The sequence below is a fragment of the Protobothrops mucrosquamatus genome, unplaced genomic scaffold, assembly GCF_001527695.2.
Source record: "Protobothrops mucrosquamatus isolate PMUCROS unplaced genomic scaffold, P.Mucros_1.0 scaffold_107, whole genome shotgun sequence".
Taxonomy (NCBI): Eukaryota; Metazoa; Chordata; class Lepidosauria; order Squamata; family Viperidae; genus Protobothrops; species Protobothrops mucrosquamatus.
The window spans coordinates 332614-342686 of record NW_015386183.1 but is presented as its reverse complement, the minus strand read 5'-3'; positions in this window follow the sequence as shown (position 1 = coordinate 342686).

The window sequence follows — 10073 nt, the reverse complement described above, 5'->3', positions numbered from 1 at the left end:
CCTTCCCAGGGATCAGAGTCCTTTTTTTTAAAATCACCTGTATCTGTAATTTTTATCTGTTGCATTTCCCAATGATTTTTTTAAAAAAAAATAATATAAAGGAAATAAAAGGATTTCTCAACCATTATGTAGAGCATAATCTATGCATTTCCATCTTCATCACAGCCATTAAGGTTCCCCTTTTAGATTCCACATTCATTCACCCACTCACATACCATGAAAGGAATGGAAGGTAATTGTTCACTTGCAGAAGAGCTAAAGCTGAAAGCTGCAGTCTTTCTGCACAGCACGTGAAAGAAGTATCTTTGTCAATTTGTAAAAATTGTGACATTTCTGAAAATTTTACCCATTCTGTATATACTACCAAGTTTTAACTTCTGAGAACGGGGAGGGCCTCAAATGACTGATCTCCTGAAATGACCTTAGAACAAAGCCACAATTCTTTGGATAGTTATTTAAATCAGTGCCAGGATTTTTTTTTTCCTGACAGTGCTTCTAAGCTTTTCATACTGTACTTGCAAAAGGATAGACATCAACTTGTGAAATATTTTATGTCACCTCATCTCTCTGCCAATAAAAGAAAGTTAACATTTTCTTAATGCATTTAGTATACCCTGTCTTTCTGTCATGGAATTCAAGCTAATATGAATAAAAAATCCAGGCTAACCTCAATCTATTTAATTTCAGCAAAGTAGCTGTGCTGTCTATCCATAGATTACGCCATATACATGCCACGTAAACTTCCAGTGTAAGACCAAAGGAAATCATCTGAACATAACTTGCTTGGGTTCATGGGCTGGTCTCAGACATAATGTGGTTACCTTGGTTTTGACTTGTCATATTGCATAATCCAGCCAATTTGGGCTTTGTCAACAAAGTATGGTTAAACAAATTAAGCTATGTCACTCAGAGATAAGCCTCTTTGAACTTAAATAGCCCTACTTCTATTTCAGGGGAAAGCAATTTGATGCCCTCCCCAAACTCCCACCAGCTCCAGTTAATATTGCCAATGGTAAAGGATTATGGAGGTTTTAGTTAAAAACAACTGTAAGGCAGCAAGTTGCCTAATGCTATTCAGGTCCAACATGCATCAAACCATGCTGTATAACTTATTCAGGTTAGGTTTCATTGTACTTTGGTTTCATAAATAAATAACATAAAAATACAAAATTGAAACCTGATCTAGTCTGAGTGTACTGTATGTTTATGTGTATCCATGTGCATGCATGTGTGTGTATGAGAGAGAGGGAGAGCTGTTCTGCATTTTCTATTTCTCCAGTGGAAAAGCTATTATTCAGACTGTTGTCCTTTGCAGTTATCTTTACATGAGGAGCCTGCCCCATAAACCTTTAATTCTTTCCACTTAGTAGAATCCTGAAAATAAGTTTTGTAAAGGTACTGTATGGGACCCTGCCTATCTTTTCTGGCTGGCTGCTTGACAGAAGGATAATTCCCGGGACACTGAACAGGACCAAATTTGGTTTACAGAAAGCAACTTGCAAAAAAGAAAGATCAAATAAAACAAATGAGCCTGATCAAGTTGGGGCTCAGCAAAAAAAAATAATAATAATCCCTAATGTTTTCCCCTGTGAAACGTACGGGTAGTCGGGCAGCAGTTGAGATTGCTGCCACTCTTTTCATTCTAAGCCACTCCCTCCCTTTTTTCACATGACTCAGATAAGACCTATTCTTAGGGGTTAGAAAGAAGCACAGAAGTAATTTTCTTGCCTGTTTTTCTGTAACTTATTTCATATTTAACATATTCACTCTGCTTATATTCCTCTTCTGTCTTACTCCTGCCATTTAAGACCTGACAACAAATTGGTGGCATATAATCAATCGGTCAATCAATGAATCATGGAATCTTAAAACCCTGCCAGAGTTTCTTTCTTATATCAAACAGAATCATGGTAGAGTTATTTTTAGTTTCTTTCTTATGCCTTCCCTTTTCTAGGACAGATGGCATTTTTCTCTTAATATTTCATCCATTTCTTCCTCAAAGTTATCTGCATGATCCTTCACAACAAGATTGCCCATTAGTTGTGCTTCATCGACTGTATTGCATTCTTACATAGGTAATTGCCATTTCCTATTAATGGACTCCAACTACCTGCTTAAAATTGGTAGTGATTATTAGAATTGGTGTTAGTGAATACTAGGAACCCTTCATAGGCAATTTGCATTTCTCCCAGATCAGCCGTGTCCCTGTGTATTCTCATGAATATTTTTCTGACTTCACGCCAGTTTATCTGTAACCAAAACAAAGTTGGACCTTTTTTGGGGTTTTTTTCACAATGTTGCAGCTTGTTGAATTTTCAATTAACTTTGTTCTGTTTATCACTTAACCTCCTGGATGCAGGGAAAGAATACAGACAATCTGATCAAGTGAAGCAATATGCATCCTTGTAGTGAATTTCTAATCAATTTCATAATCTCTCAAAAATGAAAAAAAAGGCAGTTTGATTTTCCCTGTTTAAGGGGCAGGGCGCATTAAAATCTTTCATAAACCTCTGGACCTAGAAAAAGCATAGCTCTCTTCCTGCATTTCCTCCCCTCCAAGTACAGAGCATCAACATAGCAACCAGTAACCAGGTTTAAAACTAATGTGAAAAATGCCTAGTTACAGAAATGTTGTCTTCAGTATCACAGCAAATAAAAGCTTTTTAACAGAAAAGAAGGAACAGTATCATCACAACAGGATACCCTCTTTCTCTTTATAACAGTTGCTTTAGTCTTTAAATGATTACACAAATGCACACAACATGCACTAGAAATCAGAGGAATGTGCTTGCATTTTTTTTTTCTTTCAGGGCTGGTGCTGGTGCCGCTAGGGGTGGTGTATTTTGTGTGGTAATATCAGACTGATCCTTTTTTATTTCAGAAGCCAAATAGGACCAGGCTTGTTTTATTATCAGATGGGAGACCACCAGGAAATCCCAGAACTGCAGACTAGACTGGGAAATTAAAAAAAAATTCTAGAAGGTAATAAAGTATTTATATATTGTTGCCAAAAAAAATAGTTATGTGAATATGTCTATGAAATTATCAGGAGCCAAACTCAATTTTTGTGAGACTTTAAGGTAATATGTATGGAATGGGGGTACTCCCAAAGTTGCAACTGTTCATGAAAGAAACGTTTTTTTCAATATCATATTTGAACTCTCTTAATAGCCAGCTGGAAATAAAATTGACTGTCTTGGAGTGTCTCCTGACTGTTTTCAGCCTTTTAACTTTGTTAGAAATTAAACTAATTGAAAGATAATTTCAACCTGTCTGGTAACAGTGCAGGTGACGTATTGGAAATGTGGTTTCAATACACACTTGGAGGTGTGTGGAAGAGAGTAATAGAACCAGAAAACCCTAAAATTGGAGATGACCTTGTTTAATTCTACTTCCTGTCCTGTCCATACAGAAAATACAGTGCTGGAGCATTCCCAAGAAATGGCTCACCAAGCTTTTGCTTGGACCTCAACTGAAAAAGATCCCACTGCACCATTAGATAATGTCTCCATCATTATCAAATTTCTTCCAATGTTTGTATGGTTATATTCACCAGGACTTATGGCCTATTAGACTGAGTCCTGTTCTCTGGAGACCAGAGAAGAAACAAGTGATCTCTTCTAATATGACAAGATTTCAGGCTTTTGAAGAGTGGGATTATATTTTCTTTCAGTTAAAATACCTTGTGAGGATGTTTTCTTTTTTTTTTAAAAATGTTATTGGTAGATGACCTTGTAGATTCCTTATGGATGGAAAAGTAAAATAAAAAATATGAATAAATATTCCAATATTCTTTGAAACTGGAGAAGTAAAACAGGGCAGTGGGATATAGCTGTATTATTCCATTGCAGGTTCTCATTTCTTCATCTCCAGTGACATTTTTTCTTGGGTTGAAGTGGAAAATAACTATCCTTAGGAATGTGCATACAATCAACAATATCCCAGTATACTACTTACTTTATTACTCTGTTCTGGTGTATTATCATCTTGTCTCTGTGAAAATAAGGCCCAACACTCCCCTTCTTTCCAATTAGTTATTTTCATGCTGTTTCCATCTTGAACGAGAAAAACCAACCATGATGTCAGTGATCTCTTTTTAAATGCAAGAATTCTTACCAAATTGTAATAAATTTGCTGAAGAATGAGTGGAATTCCAACTGTAGGGACAGAGGGTGTGAAGAAGGCATTGGAAACTTTTATCATCCACTACTGGTCCTCCTTTGGTCAGAACCATACCTAAGATCATTCTGGTCCCAGACTCTGTGAAGTGACAGATCACAGGAAAGGGGCAGGAAACTGGAGAAGGATTGGGGATCAACTTTACTTACCGTACTTCTTCCTCTTCCCCACCCCACCCCCATCCCAGATTTCCAGAAAGCCAGAACAGAACCTACGGTACTTTAAATTACCTACACATGATGCTAAGAATACTTTTTAATTTATTCTTCTGCCTCTGTTTCACTTCAATATTGTAGATAATGTCTTTTCTTTATACATATAGAAAAGCTTGTTTTCAGTGTGAGTTCAAAACTGCAGTTCTTTTGGCTGCTCACACAAATATCATAACCAGTTTCTTAATGCAACTTAATAAGAATGCAATGGTGTCTTTTTACAGGACCAGGCAAACTGATTGTTGGTCTGAGCATAAAATACTTATGTAACATTTGGAAGGCAACCCAAGACACCTAACATCTTGATGATATATGGTAGTGTCCCTTCCAACCAACCATAGGAAAATAGGAAGAAGAATGCTTTGTGTCTTCCAAAGTCCAGAAATACGGATCTTTAACAACTACCCATATATTCAAAAAGCTGCTTTGTGTGGGATTCCCAAGCTCTCTAGAGTAGATTTTAAGGCATACAAAGAAGAAGAAAAATCCTACTATAGCACAGAGTTCTTCTTGCTATGGCTTTTGTTCAGTATATAAGAAGGATTAGCAGGGCATGTTTCAATTTCCGCTTATTTTTATTGTTCTTTAGTTAAAAAACTTAATACACTGAAGTTTGTTTTATCTCTTTTAAAGAAACTGGCCAGCTATCAATAGTCAACAAGAAATATTAGTTAGCTTGGTTAATTTTAATGCAATAAACATTGCTGTACTTGAAGACATACAGTCATATGAAAAAGTAAATATGCCTTCTTTGAGTTCTATAGTTTTATGTATCAGGACATAGTAAAAATCATCTGGTCCTTAGCAGTTCTTAAAAGTAGGTAAATACAACCTCAGATGAACAACACATATTACACCATGTCATCATTTATTTTACAAAAAGAAAGCCAAGACGAAGAAGCCATGTGTGAAAAACTAAGTATACCCTTACTGCTTCCACAGGTATGAAGAGGTTAACTAGCATCCAGGTGCTACTAATCAAATGCCCTTGATCAACTGATCATCAGCAAGTGTAACTACCTCTATACCTCTGCTGGTCTCCAATATTGAGATGTGTGTGCAAATTCACAATGCCAAAGGGTAAAGACATCAGCAATGATCTTAGAGAAGCAATTGTTGTTCACCATCAATCTGGGAAGGGTTATAAGGCCATTTCCAAATAATTTAAAGCCCTGGAAAGCTATGGCAAATCTAGACAGCATACTAAAAAGCAGAGACATCACCCTGCCAACAAAAGTGTGTATAGTCAAGGCCATGGTTTTTCCAGTTGCAATGTATGGCTGTGAAAGTTGGACCATAAGAAAGGCTGAGCGCAAAAGAATTGAGGCCTTTGAACTATGGTGCTGGAGAAGACTCCTGTGAGCCCCTTGGACTGCAAGGCGTTCAAACCGGTCAGTCCTAGAAGAGATCAACCCTGACTGCTCTTTAGAAGGCCAGATCTGAAGTTGAAACTTAAATACTTTGGCCACCTAATGAGAAGGAAGGACTCACTGGAGAAGGGCCTAATGCTGGGAAAGATTGAGGGCAATAGAAGAAGGGGACAACAGAGAATGAGGTGGCTGGATGGAGTCACTGAAGCAGTAGGCGTGAGCTTAAATGGACTCCAGAAGATGGTAGAGGACAGGAAGACATGGGGTCGCGATCGGTCAGACATGACTTCGCAACTAACAACAACAACATTCTACAGTGAGGAAAATTATTTACAAGTGGAATCATTCAAAACAAATGCTAATCTTTCCAGGAGTGAATGTCCCAGCAAATTCACCCTAAGGTCAGACCATGCAATGCTCAGAAAAACTGCAAAACAACCAAGAATTACATCTCAGATTCTATAGTCCTCAGTTAGCATGTTAAATGTTAACGTTCATGACAGTACAGTTAGAAAAAGACTGAACTTTATGGGGTTTTTTGGAAGGGTTGCCAGGAAAAAGCCTCTTCTCTCTAAAAAGAACATGGCAGCATGGCTTAGGTTTGCAAAGTAGCATTTGAACAAATCACAAGAATTTTGGAACACTGTTCTTTGGACAGATGAGACCAAAGTGGAGATGTTTGGCTATAATGCAGAGCGGCACATTTGGCGAAAACCAAACACAACATATCAGCACAAACATCTCATACCAACCGTCAAGCACAGTGATGGAGGGGTGATGATTTGGGCTTGTTTTGCAGCCATGGGACCTGGGTATCTTGCAGTCATTGAGTCGACCATGAACTCCTCTGTATACCAAAGTATTGTAGAGTCAAATGTGAGGACATCTGTCCGACAGCTAAAGCTTGGCTAACATTGGGTCATGCAAGAGGACAATGATCCCAAGCACACCAGCAAATCTACAACAGAATGGTTGAAAAAGAAAAGAATCAAGATGTTGCAATGGCCCAGTCAAAGTCCAGACCTCAACCCAATTGAAATGCTGTGGCGGTATTTCAAGAGAGCTGTGCATAAACAAATACCCACAAACCTCAATGAACTGAAGCAATGTTATAAAGAAGAGTGGGCCAAATTCCGCCACAACAATGTGAGAGACTGAGAACGTCATACAGAAAATGATTACTTCAAGTTATTGTTGTTAAAGGTGGTTCTACAAGCTATTGAATCATAAGGTGTACGTAGTTTTTCACACATGGCTTCTTCATTTTGTCTTTTTGTAAAATAAATTATGATGGGATATAATATGTCATGTATTGTTGTTAATTTGAGGTTGTATTTACCTGCTTTTAAGAACTGCTAAGGACCAGATGATTTTACTATGTCCTGATATGTAAAAACATAGAACTTAAAGAGGGTGTATTTACTTTTTCACATGATTGTATGTGCTATTTTACCATACAAGTAGGAAGAAAAGAAAGGACTTCTCAGTGGCCACATACTTCAACTATAAATTCTTAGCTCCTTTTTGATAACATTTCAGCATATGGGAACAAACTTATTTTTCTAAACATTTGATTTATTATATGCATGTTTTTCATGCTCTGTATTTTATCTGCTGCATATGCTTATTACTGCCATGGTATTTTCTTTGTTTTGAAACTACATTATACTTTACAATTAGATTCCATTATGATTAGCTGTCATGAACAGTGCATGAATACTAGAAAAGCAGATTGTATTTTTAGTTTTATGATATAAATGTCAAAATGTCCCTATTTGTTTAATTTTTAAGCCAGCCAACTCAATCTTGATTCTGAATAGTATACAAGAATACCAGCATTACCAAACCAAACATACCACAAGACTTTCACCACCACCTCTAGTCCAGGCCTGGAAGAAGAGCCAGATTTTAAGAGGTCATTTAAATAAGATCATGGTGGGCACCATGTAGATCTCTGGGGGGAAAATCATTTCTAGAGCAAGTGTTGCAACAAAAGAAAAAGTCAGCTTCTTGGATCCCATCAGGTGACACTCTCTAACTGATGGAATTTAAGCATGTCAGCTCTACCCATTTGTATAGGATGGGCAGAAACTAGTGAAGAGTGACAGTGTGTCCTTCTGCCCCATGTCAAGAAGTCCTTTTTATAAATGATAATCAGTGTAGCTCATGAAGCAATTGCAATACATAAGTATACCATGATATGCCCATAATTGCCTGTGATGATGTATTCTGGACAAGCTGCAACTTCTGGGTAGCCTTTCAGGGCAACTCTATGTAGACTGCATTGCAATAGTACAAACATGCACTGCTCAAAGCCTGTATGACTGCCCTAAGGCCTTCCCAGTCCAGATAATGGATGGAATTGACAGGAATTTCTGCAAAGGCCTCCCATGAGATAGCTGTCACCTGCTTTTTGAGTGGGAGCTGTGAGTAGATGATCTCCAAATTGTACACTAGTCCTGCTCTCATTCCATGAAGACTGACTCAATCTGGCTACAGAGAAAAGATGAGAATCACCACAGAAACACAGTGCTTGCCAATCCATAACTGAATCACTGTTTATGAATTAATCATATTGGCTGGTTTACACAGCACATGCCACCCCTGGCTAAATTCCTCATTCACTCACAACCATAAATTAACCAACCTAGCAGGTTGTGTGAACCTGTTCTCTAATTTTCAGTTTCATTTCTGATCACCAGAATCACTGGTCCTAAGCCAGAAATCCATGCACAGAATCCGAGCCTCATAATAAAATTAATGAGTTGGCAGGCTAGCAACATAGTGGGTTGCTTATATATGGTTTCACAAGGTGCTTCATGAAGGAATACAACATTCTGAAAACCTCATGGGGCTTGTTCCAGCAACTTATATGGGTCTAACAGGCAAGCAGAAATAGTGCTACATTTGTTCATTGCTTTCAGTTCTGTTCAAAAACTGGCAGGCTGCTTGGGACAAAAAAGTTCACTGTGATGTGAGGCAAATGTTATTTTACCCTCCCTGACCAGGATTTTTTTTCCCACCAATGTTCTGAATTGACTAATTAAAAAAATATCCCTCATGAATGTTAGTAGCTACGTGTATTGTTTTCAGTCTAAACAGAGGGAAAACATGCTCCTCTTAAAGTCGGTCATGATAGTACATGAAGAATGATCATTACAATACCTGCTCCTGACAAGTCCATCAGTCACTTAGCAGGACTATCTTCACTGCAATAAAATGGAAATTCTGATCCAAGGTGACTGAATAAAAATCTAAAGGGCACAGAAATGAAGAATTATTATTTTTCTGCAGTGGGGTATGCTTTTACTAGAATTAGTAAAAATGAACAGCCTATGAACAGCCTTTTTTCATTGTCATTCTATAAACCACTATATATATCCTGATGCAGAGGTCTGTGACATTGTTCAAGGTCAAATAAGGAAGAAATACCTTTTCCTTCTAAATTTCCTCCTCCTAAGCTTGTTCTCAATTTATATCCTGACAATCCAGCTTTTGAGTGTGACTCTTTCCTTCCCATCGCACCATAATTTCTATGGTTTCATTCACTTTCCCCAACTTCTTGCAGATATGTCAGATGGCCATGTTTTCCCCACACGTTCAGTCATTTGCCTTGAAATGTTAGCAGGTGTTCCAATACAAACATAGTGAAAGGTTATGCTGGCATAGCTTAGAATGTGCATTGTTCTGTTCTCCTCTTTGTGTATCAGTACAGCAGAACGTTACCAGGAGCACAAAAGCTACGGCAGAAGAATTTCAGCTAGGAAAACAGTTGTAAGGAGTGTGCCCACTGTAAACTAGCACCATATCCTTTGCTCAAGTCTCGGGCATTCTGCTGGGTTTTGTGTGTAAAGGGCAAATAGCAAATACAAAGAAGAGAAAGAAAGCATGTTATTCTCCTAGTCTTTAAGCAACATCTTTTTCTCTGGTTGGCCAAATCTGTTGCCTTCACCAAGGTGGTACCATAGTGATGTTTCCCTCCCATCAAGCTCTCCTCCTGATTTGAGGGAAGTAGGTTGAAGAGAGGGAATGTGTTCCTGTGGGGCTACTGAGCATCTTAGAATGGGAGGTTTTTTTTAGTTTGTTTTTTTTAAATTAATTGTATTATTGACTTATGCCATAATTGTATGTTTGTTTATTTTGGGGGGATGAAAAAAAAAAATCAATAAAATTTGTTTATTAAAAAAAAAAAAAAGCTCTCCTCCTGATTTGGATTTTGCTCTCCTCCCAAGTCAGCATTTTCCTTCTACAGTAAGAGACAGACCTTCAAGAACCTGCCTTGCATCCATAACCCAGAACTGGACTTGCATTA